Genomic DNA, 17,274 nt, shown 5'->3' with positions numbered 1-17,274 from the left:
AATAGGTAGACAGCTACAAATAGGACATCAAGAACTGAAAGTTAGAAGACACAAGTATTCTGAATATCTTCTGAGAGCTTATTCATTTAGAGACCCCACTACCTGTGGATAATTTATGTGTGCTCATTCCAGCTATTGCTGATTTAAAATATTAAGACAGCTTGCTAACCTCAGTAAAGAGACTCATAGGCTTGAAAGATGGGATAAGGCAAAAAGAACAAGCTTGCTGAGCATGCCAGATGAAAAATTTATAATTTTAATATCTTTGTATTTCCATATTCTATTATATGTTCGTCAGAATCTGAAGCATGGAATAGCAGTTACTTTATTTCTTTTCTGCCTCCAGGTATACACCAAGGCATCAAGCTGATAGGTTGGTTCATATAACACCAGCTTTCTTATCACTCCAGATAATTTATTTATAATGAGAATCATGTGTTTTCCCAGTACGATGTTGATGCAATATGACTGCCTTTTCAGTTTCTAAAGATGTATAATTGTTAAATGGATACAAATATTGATAAAACATCATTCCTACATGAGAGCAAATGTACCATACAAGGAGGGTTTTCAGTAATGAATCCTAGGAAATAAATTAAACATCATCTGATTTTCAGCCCAATGAAGTATTTCCTCAATATTTAAGGTCTGAACTGCTGAGCAGCTTTAGACTTTTCACTTCCACATTAATTAGCCTATTCACAGTTACCTGGAAGTCCTTCACTATGGGTAAGAGTGCTGTTTACTTGGCTTAGTTCCTGGAGAACGGGCACTGAGGCTATATTTGGAACTTGAATTTACAGAAATGCACGGACACGTCAATTCCATGCATTAAACCATAATATATAAGATGGTCCTCTAGCATAATAGGATGCACAATATATGCACAGGGTCATGCCAGATGTTACACCAGTACACTAAGCCATGTGATGGGAGAAATGAGGGTGTTAACTAGAGAATGTGACTTACCGCGGGGCACCTTTGCACCTGAGACTTTGCTTGCATGTACATGATCATTATCAACTCCAGGTTAACTCCTTGTGTGATTCCTGGCAGAATCAGGGCCCTGAAATAAAAGTAAAATGCACTGGAAACAGTTCAGGTTGCCTACATCAACATGGTGCCAAAAAAGTATTAAGAATCATACCTCACCTTATAAACTATTTAAAGAATTGAACACAAATCTTTCACTTACACATTGCTGGAAATGAAAGACACTAAGACTTCTTATGAGAAGCATTTAATAGATGTGAGTCAAGTTATATAAATCAGGTTAATGAACAAAAAAATAAAGGAAAACAAACGAAAAAGGGCTGTACACGTTTCAAGGTATACTTACAGTTAGCATAACCTTCCTTATGGGAAAATGACCTTCAAATTCTGTGATTCTGTTAAATTCTCAAAATGTGTCAAAAAATAATTTTATAACTTTAAAAGTTACATTTCAAAGCTTTCTTTTAGGTTTGGTAGCCACTGAGGTGGTAAATGTCCTCACCTCTACTTAGACTAAGCCCTATGCCGTACTGCACTTTTTCAGACCAGAAGTTAAGTGGTACACTTGGAGCCTTGGTTTGTGCCCAAATTACTTGGCAAGACTAAATTCAGTGGTAATGAAACTTCACAGATTTACAGACAACCTGAAAACAGTAGAAGCGAGTTCAATATTATACTCCAGGACATAATTACAGCACTGAAATATTTTCATAAAAAATTAAAAAAAAAATTATGAAGAGGAAGAGACAGAAATTGTTCACAGCATTGAACAGTCATATCAAAAGACAATTATAAAGAATAAACCTTGCCAGCCCTCCAAAAATGATGTATTCATTTGAATTGGTGATTTCAGTAATTAAATTTCAAAATACATAAGTTTCAAAACATTTAAAATATTCACTCTAGTATGTAAGAAACAGTGACTTAACTGAGAACATTACCAGGTAGCTCTGCAGTAAATTAGCAGTGTACTTTAGAAGTGCTTAAACACAGGTCATGATGTCCTTACCAGAGATTACTCCCAAAAGATGAAGAAGTGCAGTCTTTTCGGCAGCGAGTAATTTAGGATCAAAACCTAGCAATAAAGGAGTTTGAAATGAATATGTCAAGCGGGGCAACAAAGTATCCCCAAAACTTACCGTACAGTTGAGAACATATGAAAGTTATGAAGACTCATTATGTGCAGAACAGTGTGATAAAATAAAAGCAGTTTAACCTTCTTAAACATGTTTTATTCCTAAAATCTGAGTTTAGCTATACGAGATAATCTACATCTACAGTAGCCAACCAACCTGAATAACATTTTCTCTGTTTGAATTTCAAACACAGCCTATGACAGTTTCAGAGTCTCCCTCTAAAGAAAACTGTAAAATCCATCTGTTCTGATGAGCAAAAATAAATAAATAAAACCCTAACCCTTTTCACATTCCAAGCATGTCCGTTAACTTTCTTTATTAACACTCTTTGGATAGAAATAGCATATAGAATGCACAAGAGCTAATATTGGAAAAGCTAAACAAAAGCTGTAATCAGATTTTAAAACAGACAATATAAAGCATTGTAATTAACTGGGTTGGAATAAAGTGGTCTTTATTAGTGCAAATGAGCTCATCTGCTATAGGAATGAATATTTCACAATCTAATCCAGAATGTATTGACATCAGCCAAACATTTACATTTCTTCCATGGACAGATTGTTATTGACCTTGTGATGTGACATATCTACTGTCACTAAGCTACAAAATAGGAATCTCATCCTGCCTCTCCTCTTTTATATACAGAAAGCAACTAATTTGTCAGCATGCCAGCTTTAACTAGCTGAGATGAAGGTAAGCTAATTTAATAGGAACTGTTCAATAGCTTCGACCCACCTGACACTGTCAGTTAAGGCAGCTCCACATTGCAGTGTCTTTCATTATTTCCAGCTCTTTCTTCAGACTACTTGAACAGCAAGTCAAATAATATGCTTAGGAGTCAATAGGCCTGACTTTTTCTCAAGGACATTCTTTTGATGCCAGGAACTGTCAAGTGGGAAAACACGTAGCGTGAAGGTGAGAGGACACTAATTAAATATACATAGCTCTGGCCAAAGAAGAATGAGGCACAGCTTGCTATCTGAAAACTCAGTTGCCTGCTTGACTGAGGTCACAGCTGTTGACTTGTACAAGTTCTTAAGTTGTGGTCTCAGTATGAGACGCTTTAACACTCTTAAACACTAGACAAAAGCTGTCTTCAAGGATTCTGTGTACAGTTATGTGTGCTTTTGTACTTTAAAGACAGACATAATAGAGTCCTTATTTAAGTTCAGCTAAAATGAATATGTATCTTTTATCTATCAAACTTTGAGGTATTACAGTATTTCCTGAAGCCGGGAAAGAATCTATGCTTGTTACCACACAATGTAAGTGACACTATTAATCATGTCCATGCAGAAACTGACTTTTTTAAGGCCTATTTCAAAGCGTGATTCTAACCACAACACCCCTTCAGATTAAATTACTTATCGTGAAGAGCAATGAACAACAAGTAATGTGTTTAAATACACGCATTTGGGTTATTTCACAGAGGTGAGCATGCACATTCCCGTCTGTGTCAAACACTTTCAGGCCATGAAGCTAACATAAAAATATCAGATGGCCTAATGCTTTCCTCCATTCCCTCTGTTTTCTTTGCATTACTGATTGCTCTAATTTAACATATATTATCTAAAATCAGACTTTCTACTATCCAAAGCTGACAGTTTATTTTATTTATGTTGTAAAGTATCAGTACAATTTTTCTTACGAGTGTTGCTGGACATAGCTGCACAGTGCAAGCATTCTGTGGAGTTCCCTGAACGGTGCTACCCTGCACTCTTACATTGACATGGCTCAGTGCAGCGCTGTGCCAATGTGCCAGCGAGCATCCCATTCATGCAGTACTGTAAATGAGCTCATTTAGAGAGTCAGAGTTTATTAGGACTTACTGGCTTGAGCACTCTGCCCTCTGAGCACAGCTATACTGCAGGTGGACTGGTATCTCGGCATCTGCTCCACAAGGCTTGGAGCACCTCGGCTTAGTCTGGGAGTCGCTTCAGCTGTGACGCAGGTGTGTCCTTTGAGATGAACAAATAATGATAATAGTTACAGAGTTGAAATATTTCTTACATATCCATAAGACAAAAAAATCCAAGTAGTATTACTGGTATTTGATTGTACTCGGTAATACCACATCCAAAAAGCTGTCAGAAGGCTATCATTTTTACCTGAAAGTGGTGGCATTTAGGTGTCTTTCCATCTTGCCAAATACCACCCTGACCTGCAGAGTCTTACTTTTACCCTGCTATGTATGACATGTTACGTGGATGTTCAGCCTTCCACAGACACCTGGGTAGCAATGGCTCATACCTACAAATGCAATGGGGTTTTTTTTCTCACATATTTGTGCGGGAAGAGGAGATTTTATAAGGCAGTTTACATGTTATGAGGACTATCCCTCCCTTCAGACTCAAGGGTAATCAAAACCCACATTATCTGTAAATGGACAGATGAGGAAGTGCTCAAAACTGGGCTTATATGAGAGAAAAAATATGCAAATTAACACATTTAATAGTTGCATAATTTCACACTAACAACTAAGCATTTCAAACTCTGACATTTACCACTCCTAGTACATAAATATAATGGTGTATCATATTCACCCTTTATTGTCTCCAGCCTCTTGCAATTTCATCAGTCTGTGGCCAAGGAGACAGTGTTTTCCTGGAAACTGAACTCTTCCTTCCAGTTTTCCCTGCTGACCACACAAAGGACATTGCACATTTAGTTTATAAGAATGACCTTTGTTCATCAGCCATCACAAAGAAGAACAGGGGAAAACAGAAGTTCTTGCTTTCTTCAGGGACTGGACTTGACCTTCCTTTTCCCTCCACCAGACTGTTCTTAGGTCTGAAAGATGTGGGATTAAATATTCTCTGATAAATTACCAATATGCCATTAAACTAAGTCTCTTGGACTATTTGAGAGCAATCACAGGTCTCAGTTCATAAGCTTTTCAAGTTAACAGACTTTTTTCCCAGGTTGTAACTGTATTACTCTCTGAACACATTTATATGTAGGTTGAGAGCAATCTTAGGAGCAACGTGTAATATGCTATTGCTGAAGGCATAATCTCCAGCAAGATTAACACATGCCTCACTAGATCCTGTTTTTCACTTCTGTTTACCTTTGGTTGTATTTTTCATGCTTACTCGATTAACGGGCTCTGTATATATGCATCAGTCCCTTCAGTTCAAGACTTAGCTGTCCATGGATAAGTAGGTTCCACATGGTTGAGGGATACCTAGCAGCTGCCTTACTTACCTTGCTTGATTTCAGTCTAGTCACACAATGTTGTTACAGTTTTACAAACATACTGAAATAGCAGGCACTTCCTGCCTCATTGCAATTACATCTTTTTTAACATCTTGGGTGTCGCATGTACAGTCCACAAAAACCTGGCTGAAGCAGCTGGTAAAACGAAGCTCTATGGGTTTGGTCTGGCAGCTCAGAAAGAACTTCCTCACAAATCCTTCTCCCATTTACTCTTAATTTGCAACAATGTAGTTCTGCTAATTGCAGAGGAATCCCTTATATTTGTAAAAATGTAACTCATAGCAAATTTTGTCCTTTTGGGCTTAAACACACATGAATATTGGCTGCGTTTGGTAGTTTCAAATCCTTTAACACAATATGCTCCATATTCTGATATTGTGCTACAATCACACTCCCGTCCAAAATTATATGCTTTGATCTTTTTCAAAAACATGTATTATTTCCAGAGTATTTTTTAAGTATAGTAACAGAGAGAGGAAATACAAACACAACCGTTAAGGAAACTGTAAGTGACAGTAGATTCTGATAGGGGCAAACTGGATGAAGGCAAAATGTTCAAGAAAACTATTTTTGACTTGCCATTCACCCTGAAACAATTGCAATATATTGATGGTAGATAAGAAATGTGAGATACTAAGATTTTTACAAAATAATACATCAACTCTCTACCCAATGGCTGTTCTGTAAGTAGTGCACCTTAGGCACTGACCCACTTTAAAAAAATATCAGGAAAAAAAAAAAAGTTATTTTCCTTCCTTCATTTCTTCAGGGCAGGAAGCATGTCAATGTTTGTAAACTGTTATGTAAATGCATAGCACTACACAAATTTTGTTAACAAAGAAATAATTCTATTTCTATGCACAAAATCCAGATATTAAGAGTAACCCTTTTCTAGCCAAGAATCTATACAGAAGCATATATCCCAGTATGGCATAATAAAACAAACCCCACAACAGCAGCTGTATTATGTCACTCAATCTTGTAGCTTCACGAGCACATTAAAGGGTGGTTTCAAAACTGGCCATAAGAGCAACTGCTCCTGAAGCAATCACCAGTGCGACGCACTTGGTGACCGCAGCTGATTTGTATATGACTGGCTCAGTCTGTCAGCAGAGTACGTGTTCTGCCATGCCAAATAATGTCCTACCCGTATTTTGGAGATGGAACAAATCACCGTCCCCTTTTCTTGTCACTTTTATAACATGAAAACATCTCTTTCTTTTGTCTCATTTGAATGTGTAAGGAAATATTGAGTATCTTTTTATGCTAAATAGAACTTACTGCATAGCAACAACTGTACTGGAGATAATATTCTGGGTAAGAGCAGGAAATTATTCACTGGCTCCAGTGAATTGTTAAAAGCATTTGACTTGCAAGTAGTCTTTATTATACAACTCAGAATGAGATTTTTATACAGGCCCTGTGCTTGTAATGCTGCACTCATTCAGGTCTCAGAAGGAGCACAAACATAGCAGGATGGTGTGGGCAGACAAATGAGCAAAAGGGTCTCTGCTGCTTTAAAGCAGTATCCTAGGGCCGCTCTAGAGCACCCTAGTGAAGTTATTTGCCTTGTACAAGTCATTGATCAGTGACAGAGTTAGCCTACAAATAATGCTTTATCTTCTTTAAAACTGAAATTTTAGAATGGACCATATGTTTACAGGAACTTTATGTATAGCTTTCTAAATTTTCTGGTACTTTAAGGTTTGGTGAGCTATTGAAAATTTAGCAGCATGACAGAATATTGAACAACTCACAGGTTTAACAAGGGCACAGGACATGTTTCTAGATAACATTTCAAAGTTGAATCTATCAAGAGGATTTCCATCATCCATGTTCCTTTCATAAAATTTGTGAATTCAGACCCGTTGGTTAGGTGCCTGTTTAGCAAGAACTCTAATACATAATCACATTTGTTCCCTTTGTTTGGGGATGGCATTGGGTTTGGGGGTTCTATTCCAAATAATGGAAAATATGAAACTATGCCATTAGTAGCATATGCATCAAGATTTAAGGTCACCTGTAGGATTAAATCAAAGCTTAATTTCCCAGATAAGGAGTGAGACATATTGTATAATAACCAATCTTTGCTGAAAAAGAAATAATCAGCCATGATATTTATCTATAACTTTTGCAAATCTACCATTAAAGCTTTTGCAAAACCCAAAGAAGTTTTATATTTTAAAAATAAACAACAAAATCTGATACCTGATTTCACATTTCATAACAATAACCTAGACAATATTCTGATTTAGCCTTACTATATTAGAGTACCATATTCATATGATCTCTCACCTGTATATAGATTCAGTGATGATAGTTGTTTCTCAATGTACTCCTGCACATTTTCTAGGACCTAAGGATAGGATAAGATAAGTTATATAAATTCTTTAAGTTGGATACTAATCCACACCTTTTTCCTGCACAAAAGCTTTTTTCCATTCACATCAGAGGGTAAAACATTATATTTGTAACTGTTACAGCAGTGAAAAATTGCATTTACACTAGCTCTTAGGAACATTACTATGTATTATGCTAGTTTAAAGCCAGAATCCTCAGCAGCCAGCTTCTAGTAGATAGTTTTAAATAGGCTGGAGGTCATTATGTCACTTGAGCGATCACTTCTCACTAGAAAAAGACGTTCACTCTTTTCATATTCATTATATTTATTCTTGGCATTATAAACACTGGCATTTGACCCGTTCCAAACTGACGTTTGCATGGAGCTGAGTGCAAGCAGGTTCTCACTTCATGAAGGGAAACTGCAAACAGCTGATGTAGATTTAGATTACGGTATGATCTTCAACAAGAGTACCAGTGTTATCAATCTGCCTAAAAAACATTGACTGAAGATGTCGTAACAGCACCTTCAATTTAAGTCCACTCCTTTGTTATAAAAATCTACCGAGAGTATATTATAAGGCCATTTGATCGGTCTATGGTATTTAGAGATATTATATATTCCACCATATTGGTCAAATCATGAAACTGAGATGCTAAGAATTTAGAAATCACGTCCATGCTTACTACCCCAGTGCTGCTTTGGTTCAAACCATGTATTTTATAGCACTTTTTAAAAAATACTAACCTTTAAATTAATCGATTAAGCTAATGACATAGTTCTTCAACAAGAAGTTATAAAAGATCGTGTTACATGTATTGATTTAAGAAAAGATATGACAGAGGTATATGAGATAATGAATGACATGAATCAAAATGGACGATCTCATCATAAATGATCTGAGAGTTAATGAAAACTGGGAAGTAATTATTAAAACAGACCAATTTTTTTTTTAATATAATACATAATTAACACATGGAACTCATTGCTTCCAGGCATCATTTAATGAAGTTTATGAGGTTGGGGGTTTTTAAGCTTTGTGTGGGTAATAAGAAATTTCACATATATTCCAGAAGGCATATTCTGCTCCAAACTAAAGACCAGGGATATCATTTAAAAGCCAAGTCTCAAAAAACAGAGTATACACTTCAGGCTTATGATCCACTAAACCATGAATATGCTACTGTGCACTGTATCATTAGAAGTCACAAACAGATGCACTTATGGAATTTATCATTGTATTAAAAACACTTCTACATTAGGTAGGGAGCAAATGACAAATTATGGCTCACTCCAGAAAGCAGATTATTATAGGCTTCATGTGTCAAGACCTAGAAACACCATTGATAAACCTCAACTTTTCAGTCTGAAATACGGCACCTTAGAAAACATTAAGAGAAGCTCAAATGGATGCGATCAAAGAACCTTCAATGGCAATGACCTGTCTGTCTCTATGTGGACTCTTAAGGAAAAAATTAGGAATAGGACAGGTTTAGAGTGGTACTTGCATGGAAATGCTCCCATCATCCATCAGTTTGAAGCTAAAAGGTTTCCTGACTTCCTGAGGCTTTTATCTATCTGGCAAACCTGAATAAACTTTCCCTGCATGAAACTTTCGAGCCTCTTCTGGAATCCATGTATACTTTAGGTATTCATAGCATAATAGTAAACAAAAGATTGCTTTTTAAGAGAAAGATCCTTTTTCATATACAGATATTTCCATTTAACTACATTGCATGTTAAAACTTCATTATAAGGGCTGTATCTCAATTGGAATATGCAGTTACATAGTATTTTCCACTTCTCCAGGCGTATATGCTGCTCTAACCTCTTGGTGTCATCTGTAAGATCATGTTCCCCCCAAATGCCTTTATTTACTCTTGTATTTTTATGGCCTGAAGTGGACATATTGAATTGATGCAAATAGATGCAAACAGAATTTTAGAAATGTAGAATAGTATGTTTTAACACAATCATTTAACTATTATTCTAAAATAAAACAGATCAGGCAAAATAACTGCCAATAATGCACAGACATGGTTTATTCCAAGACAATCTAATAATAAAAACAAATCTGAACTTTAGCCTGCAACAGGAAAATAAATATTTTGCTCTAGCATTAAGGATTTTCTTTAAAGTATCTTTAGAGGGTTCTGAAACTACATAAAGCCTTGTTTTGCAAAGATTCCTGAGAAAAAAAATATGAGAATAAAAGTACTCTGGAATCAATGGTTAAGTTCAAATCACAGTTGAGTTGGTGAGAATTGGAGGTGAGACATATGTACATAGGTATGGATATGATTTTGTATCTGCTGAATGCAAAGTAATAAGGAGAGGAAAAACCTCGTCCTTTATTTATGAGGATAGTTCTTTTCCAAATTTGCTATTTCAACTTGAAATTATAATTTCTAAAACACAAACTTAAGTACATTTAACATACAGTTTCATTCTTGTGAATTCCAACTTGAAAAGATTCCCCCGAATAACACTATGTTTATACCTAAGGAACACTTTTTCTCTACAATCTGAAGAAATTCTTATGTAAAGGACAATAGAAACGTATAGATTACCAGATGGGAATCTACAGTGAGACTCAGTACCTAATTATCTACCTAAAAGTGATAATACATGTTAATGTGCAGCTATATAGTATCTTATAAAGATACTGCAGGTATGTGAACTGGATTCAAGATAAAAAGCATTTTTTTCAGGTTATTTAAACTACCATTTCAACAAATAGTTATAATAAAAAATTATACTAAAACATGTATTAGACATATATGTATAACTAATATCCCAATGTCCAATTAGACTATGTATATCTTTAGTATAACATATATTAAATATTAGCATAAATATCTGCCCTATTTCATTAACACTGGGAACCACTACAAAACCAAAATCTATTCTGAGGTTAGAAGTATTTTGGGTAAACATATATTTTTCTAATTTTCTAATACTAAGGCTTAGAAAAACTGACCCTTGAACAATTTTGAAACAGAAAATGGAAACTCTATGTGAAAAACATCTGCTTTCAGAAAAAAATATTTGATTCCAACAAAAAGGAAATACTTTTCACAACTAACTCTCCTGAAGCAGTTACACCTTTCATGGAAAAAAAGCTGGACAGAAAATGGAAGACTTTCAAGAAACTGGGAAAAAAATCAACACAAATCAACACTGCACTGCAAACACAGAAATGCTCTGTACTTTGGAGAGTGCCCTGATCATCAGCTACAGCCAGAGCTTGTTTCCTCTCTCTGGAGATGTAAATACGCAAAATAAAACAGCTTCAACATGAGGAGTTGAGAATACTCTCTTTTAAAGCCTAACAGGTTAGAGTAATATTTGAAATCTGTACTTGGGTCTGCCCTATCCTAATTTAGTGCTCTTATCATTTGGATATTAGGAGGAAGCATCACCATCATCATGAATTTACAGGTGCACATCTAGCTCATTATTTCTTCTCTTTTATTCCAAATAATTAAAAGCAAAAGATGTAAAAGATCCCAGTTTATCTTGTGTAAAACATTCATGACACAAAAGATGACTAGAGGGAGAGGTCCATTTTGTTTTGAAATGGAAAGTACAGTTAGAACAGATTTGATTTGGTTTCTTTAACTTTCAGTTTGGTTACCAAATCAAAAACGCAAATAATTTGCATAGCAGCGAGATAGATTCTCGCTTACAAAATAGGAAGCTACAAATATCAGCAACCAACAGCTATAAATTGGACTGAAACTCATAGCTATTGATCTCCACTTAAAGAGACCCAAGCAGAGTTCTAAGACTGCAGGAATTCCTCTAGTTTCCATGGACGGGGAAGGAGGAGAACTGAGAAGATGGTAATAAGCAAAGTATTTTGTGATACGCAGATGGTAAGAAGCTAATTTCCATCTGACTTTTTTCTCCACTGGGTAATTACACTCTCCCAAGCAGAAGCTTTATGTCTGCATTGAAAGCAATAGCCAGTTCCCTGTAAGTAATCTACTTTGTATATTGGGATGGGGGGAAAGGGGTTTTGCAAAAATATTTTTTACCTTTTTTGGTTAGAATTTTTGTGCTGTAATTTCACTTCAAGTGGCTACTGTAATTACAGGTTAAATTTGGCACCTACACTACTAATCTAATATTTTGCTAACTCATTTAAGCTATAACGCAAGAGGATAGAAAATTAGTTTTAGGCTTCTGTAATGTAATTATTACCTTTTATAAAAAATAAAAATGTGTACCAGATTAGTAAATAATGAAAACTAATTTCCTCTTGGTAGTTGGCAAAAAAATTGTGTAATTTCTGTCTTACAAATTTTTTAAATTACCTGTTGTACATGACCAATTTTTCTTCCCCTTACTAAGTTTTGTAAGGACTTTTACACAAATAAACATCAAAATGCTATAATTACAAATTAGAATCACTAATTACATGTATTTACAGTAATTACATAATTAGCAATAATTACATTAATATACAAACAATAGACTGTATTGAGTAGCAATGAAAAACAAGAACATTCTCGCGTATAAAAACATGCTTTGAGCTAGGAAAAAAGGATTTATCGTTAACACTAAAACGCAGAACTAAAGCACAGAGCAACACCACTCTATTCTGCCCTATTTTGTTCAAGCACTGAAAACACTTTTAAAAATGCTGGTTACAAACATGATGCAGTATTTTGGGATACATGTATCCCAAATAACATATGCAGAGCTAAGGAATACACAATAGATGTGGAATACATTAGGGATAAGGATTTCTTTTTCAAAAGCACCTAACTCCTATTTTCGAGAGCCTGACCCCGTGGCTGCACAATCAGCTTAAGCTGATCATACCACGGGCTGCCAATGAAAGGTGTGACCTTGCATTTGGCACAGCTACCCCTGCTGCACGCTCCCACCCTTTCTCTTGTGCTGGCTCTGGTGCTGGTGTGGCCATTGAGCTCAAATATTCATGGTGCCAAATCTTTTTATTTGGCATTGTTAGTTTTCTGTCAAGCTGCTCCAGATTATTCTACGGCTGTGGGAGCATTAGAGCTGATGCCAGAAGGGAGAACAAAACTCTCCTTTCAAAAGGCAGCATTATCTTAGATCAAATTAAGCAGACAGTGAAACTGCAAATTTAGGTGCTTAAATTAGATAGGTACCTCTAAACATGGTGTGCAAAATCAAGGAAAGTCAGCACCTGGAAGATAAAAGCACCCTGGAGACACCTCACTGCACATCGGTCATACACCGAACCTACTGCAAGTAGAGTAAGAGGAGGTCACTGGAAGAAAGCTAAGAAAGAGACACACGTTTTCCAAAGAAAATGAAAACCCCTGTCTTCTTCATGACTTTATCTGTGACCAAAGAATGGTCACAGTTAGTAACTACATATAGAAAGAGTATTTTTAGTCTGAACCTTGTAAGTAAAAAACTATGGTTACATCTGCAATGCTAATTATGTCCCTATCGAGGGAATGAACCGCAGATTGCAGCCAACTTGTGCAGAGTGGCCCTGGGTTCCTCTGAGCTTCACATCATGGTGTCCCATTCTTTCATGTGGGGGATTTTTTTTTTTTTAAATGAGTGTTGATAGGATGTGAGGACTGTGTTGCAGCCCACCTGAATAACGGTATCTATGGCCTGAAACAACAGGTATGCTTTCTGCAGCTTGGGGTATAGCTTTGGAGCACGTGAGGTGCCTGAGTGTGTGAAGCTTGCCACAGTGGTGTCCAAGGGAAGGGATAACCAAACCTGGATCAGTCTCCTCCACACTGCTCAATGGGAGAAGTCCCTGCAGCAAGTGATTCCCAGAACCACACCTGTGCTTGAGAGAGCTTAGAGAGAGAACTAGTTAGTTCAAACCAAAAGAGGGATCATCAGTGAATCAATATTTATGCAACACAGATGGTCGGGGACCAGGAAATAGGACTGAACAGGAGATAGATTACTTGACAGCGTAGTTGTTCCTATTATATTTATCAGAGTTTAGTGACTAGCTTTTGGTGCCTGGGTACATTTCTCTCTTTATTACAGCTTTGATGTTCAGAAACCTTGGCTAAGTTAAATTGCACATCTGCTTTTAGTTGAAAAATGAATTGCAAATCAAGACTGTTTGTTAGGTGAAGGACTATAGGAAATAGTGTGCTCAGAGTGCTGAGGCTGAGGCAACCTTGGGTAAGTCAATACAGACAGCTGCTCTGCGGGTTTCACTACATTTGTGATATCTGTATTTTCTGTCAGAGAGGCGCAAAAGAATTCAGGCCAAAAATTCCTAAGTTAGCTGGGTTAGACTCCTCTCAGGTCAAGAATAGATGTAGTTTTGTCAGTGTGACACTAAGCTCAAGCTCTTAGTTTGGAAGGTGCCGTGCTAATACCAATCTAAAGCTTCTGAGTTACAGCATGTGGAACTATGGTCAGTTCTAGTCTAGGGATCAATGTCCTGTCATTCATTCTTGTTCCCAAGGAAGTGTGGCAGGGATACAAACGAAGAAATCATGAGTGCTGAAGCTCATTTAGGTCAAGGAAACAGAAGAGTATACGTATTGAATGTGTGAGGCACTCCAGAGCAAACCCGTCAGCAGCTGAGAAGCAATGTAGACGGGAGCAGTCAATCACATACATAAAGGCATTTTCTCTGTTAATTAAGATTTTGATACTAAATAAATTACCTAAATATTAGTTGCTTGTTCTGACATCTAAGCTGATATCTAAGTAAAATTGTTGCTTAATATAAATTCAACACTGGTTTTGAGGACAGGCCCACACAACTATTATATCACCAAGTAGTCCACCTATACTCACTTGCTTTTAACTTTATTGCCAAATGATCATCCCACCCCCAAAAAATCATAATATTATGATACTATGCTTATGATATTAATCTAAGGATTAGCAGGACAGCAGGACCACAGCTTGTTTCAGTAACTAGAATCAAAGATTTAAACGTAGGGAAGGTCTACCAGTTCAATAAAAGGCCAAAGTTTCTGGGGTCCACTAGGATGCATCTTGCTCGTTATCTGCTCTAACCCTTACTCCTCAAAACCGCAATGAGTTGCAGGTAGAGCAGTTACTGTTTCGAAATTTAGCTACAGCAGTCTGACTTAACCACTTTAATTATGCTGTTCTCATGCTACCTTTGTATTTAGTGAATGACAGCACTGGTGAAGGTTTAATGAGCTGTGAATGACTATACAAAATGTACAGGCTCACAAAACCTGCTTCTGGTAATTTACATGAACAGTTACATCTAAATGCCAGAATCTATGTCATGATCCATTGTTAATATACTTTGTATGTTCCTTCTTGAGGTTGGTCGGAATATAATTATTTTCAAGTCTCCAAGCTAAACCTGTCTATTCTGGTTTTCCTCTGTCTGAATCTCATTGATACATAAAAGACCTGTCTATGAACATCAACTCCCTAGAGGTTTTAACAGTTAAAATATTTGATATGTTCATACTTTTCACCTAACATGAGTTTTTTTAAAAGAGAATGCTCTACATTTCCGTTTAAATCTCAGTCACACTCTGCTTGTGGATTTGCAGACTGCCAGTATCCCCTGCTAGAATATCTGTAGGCACGTAGCACTGCTTACAAACCTGATAGAGGCTCTTGAAGAGTGAACCAATGCATTACCTTCCCTTGCACGTACATTTGATCTTCTGCTTCTTCCAGCTACCAAGAGCACCAGAGCTTTTACTCTTTACACCTTGTAACTGAGAACATGCTATTTCCTGACTGTAGTATTTTTTTTCTGAAGACCACTGGTATTCTTGCAAAGTTTCCATATCAGATATAACACTGCTTACCTTAGGAGACTTAAAAATCATATCTCAGAGGGACATAGATTAACATAGTAATCCTTTAAGCCAAGTCAGATAGCGTTATCTCATTATTTGTAGTTATTGCCTAGCAAAGAACTCCTCATCTTCTATATACTCATCTGCACTTCTATCTCTACTTATAAACAGTGGCCATTTAATTTAAGAAATTCCTATTACTAAGAAGTCCTCCATTTGTATCTCTTTGAGTGTCTCAGCTCAGGAGATGACTTGACATCATCTATTCATTAATTACACAGATAACCAAAAGCTACCTCCCACACTAACAAGGGAAAACTGTAGGAAACAAAGAAACAAGAAACGGAACTGATGAATGTTCAATAATTTTTTTCCTCTTAAGGCACCTTCAATTCAGAGTATAACATTTGGTTTAAATGTATACGAAAATGCATCAGGAAAAAAAATTGACTTTTAGCCCTTTACATATACGTACATGGGTGCTATTACTATTAAAGGATCTATTTCTGCAGTCTACAGAATGCTCAAAAATAAATTAGAGAATGGCTCAACTGCAGTAACATGGCTAATGCTGTAAAGCTGACATGGAAGATAAAGTCAGAAAGGCTGGGAAGTAAAACATTATTATTTATTGCCAACTTGCAAAAGATTTAAGAAAAAAAACCCAAAAAGACAAAATCTGTAAAAAAAAAAAACACTTTTTTTTTTTTTTTTTTTTTTTTACAGTTCTGTTTACAGAATTGTTAAAACCAACGATAGAAATATAAAATAATTGCCCGGAGATGTCATGCAAAGAGTCTTGCCCTTAATGTTACAAATATTAGATTCATAAACAAACTTTTTACCTGAAATGTTCCTACAAGCTCTACAAAACACCTGCTTAACATCTACTTCTGAAATAACTCAACATGACCCAAAAACCAGGAAAACAGGAGCACAATACAGAAATTTCATTGTGCAACAGAGAAAGGAAAGGCCCACACAGGAAGGAATTCTCTACAGCCTGGGCTGATGTGGATATGGAGAAGTGAAGGTGGGGTTGCTATTCAGTTTCCAAAAGATGAGTCCAAAGTAAAGGCAAACATTTTTCTTCTTGTATGTCAGTTCTGCACATCACTCACTTTATATGGGACAGAGACAAAAAATAGGAGAAAATACAGAGCACAAATAATTCACCTTCTGAATGCCTCAGTTTTGTACTTTTATGTCATTTTGCTCCATGACCCAGTTTGTCCAAATCACACATGCCTACTCTTTTAATTTTTCGCTATGTACTTTAAGCTTAAGAATTATTGATTGCAAATATTCAGTGTCAAGTGTCCGACTGCGTTTGTCCACGAGCTGTTAGAAAATTCTGTGTCTACACTGGCATTAACCCCAGCTTTAATTATGCTGTGTAGGGAGTTTGTTTTAATATCAAAGCCACATGTTCTCTGGCATCTTTTGCAAATTGAGCATGCAGATCAGTGGGCAAAGCCCAATTAAAATAATACCACAACTCAGCAGTAACAAGATCATGGTGACCTTCCATGGTGTTAACAAGTACATGTTTTGCCAGTGCTGGTACACTTGTTCCCAAAGAAGTATTTCATTATCTTGATACTTTGAAAAATGATAACCATCCTGCTTTATATGATGCTAGTTATAGCCTACTTTCTTTTCCATCTCTATGGCTTTTCCGAAGAAAAAACAAACAAACCAACCTCAAAATCACTAAGATTTTTTCTCCATCTAAAGGGTGGAAAATTAACACACTTGGAAAACAGGCAAAAATTCCTTGTTGTAGGTTTGTTCCCATTTTGGGGGA

General features: G+C 36.4%; 1 long non-coding RNA gene across 1 annotated transcript in view; it reads right to left on the bottom strand.

Annotated features, from left to right (window-relative positions):
• The window catches only part of LOC143164713 (uncharacterized), a 159,875-nt gene that overhangs the window by 99,108 nt on the left and 43,493 nt on the right, over nucleotides 1–17,274 (bottom strand). Inside the window, exons 3-6 of the long non-coding RNA XR_012996114.1 lie at nucleotides 7,641–7,701; nucleotides 3,959–4,087; nucleotides 2,003–2,068; nucleotides 970–1,066 (exon numbers count right to left, since the gene is read on the bottom strand). This is a non-coding gene — a long non-coding RNA (uncharacterized LOC143164713). The remainder of the gene's footprint in view (nucleotides 1–969; nucleotides 1,067–2,002; nucleotides 2,069–3,958; nucleotides 4,088–7,640; nucleotides 7,702–17,274) is intronic.

The sequence above is a fragment of the Aptenodytes patagonicus genome, chromosome 9 (assembly GCF_965638725.1).
Source record: "Aptenodytes patagonicus chromosome 9, bAptPat1.pri.cur, whole genome shotgun sequence".
NCBI classification, from domain to species: domain Eukaryota; kingdom Metazoa; phylum Chordata; class Aves; order Sphenisciformes; family Spheniscidae; genus Aptenodytes; species Aptenodytes patagonicus.
Note: the sequence above shows the minus strand (reverse complement) of the source record. Positions and strands in the feature narration are given on the sequence as shown.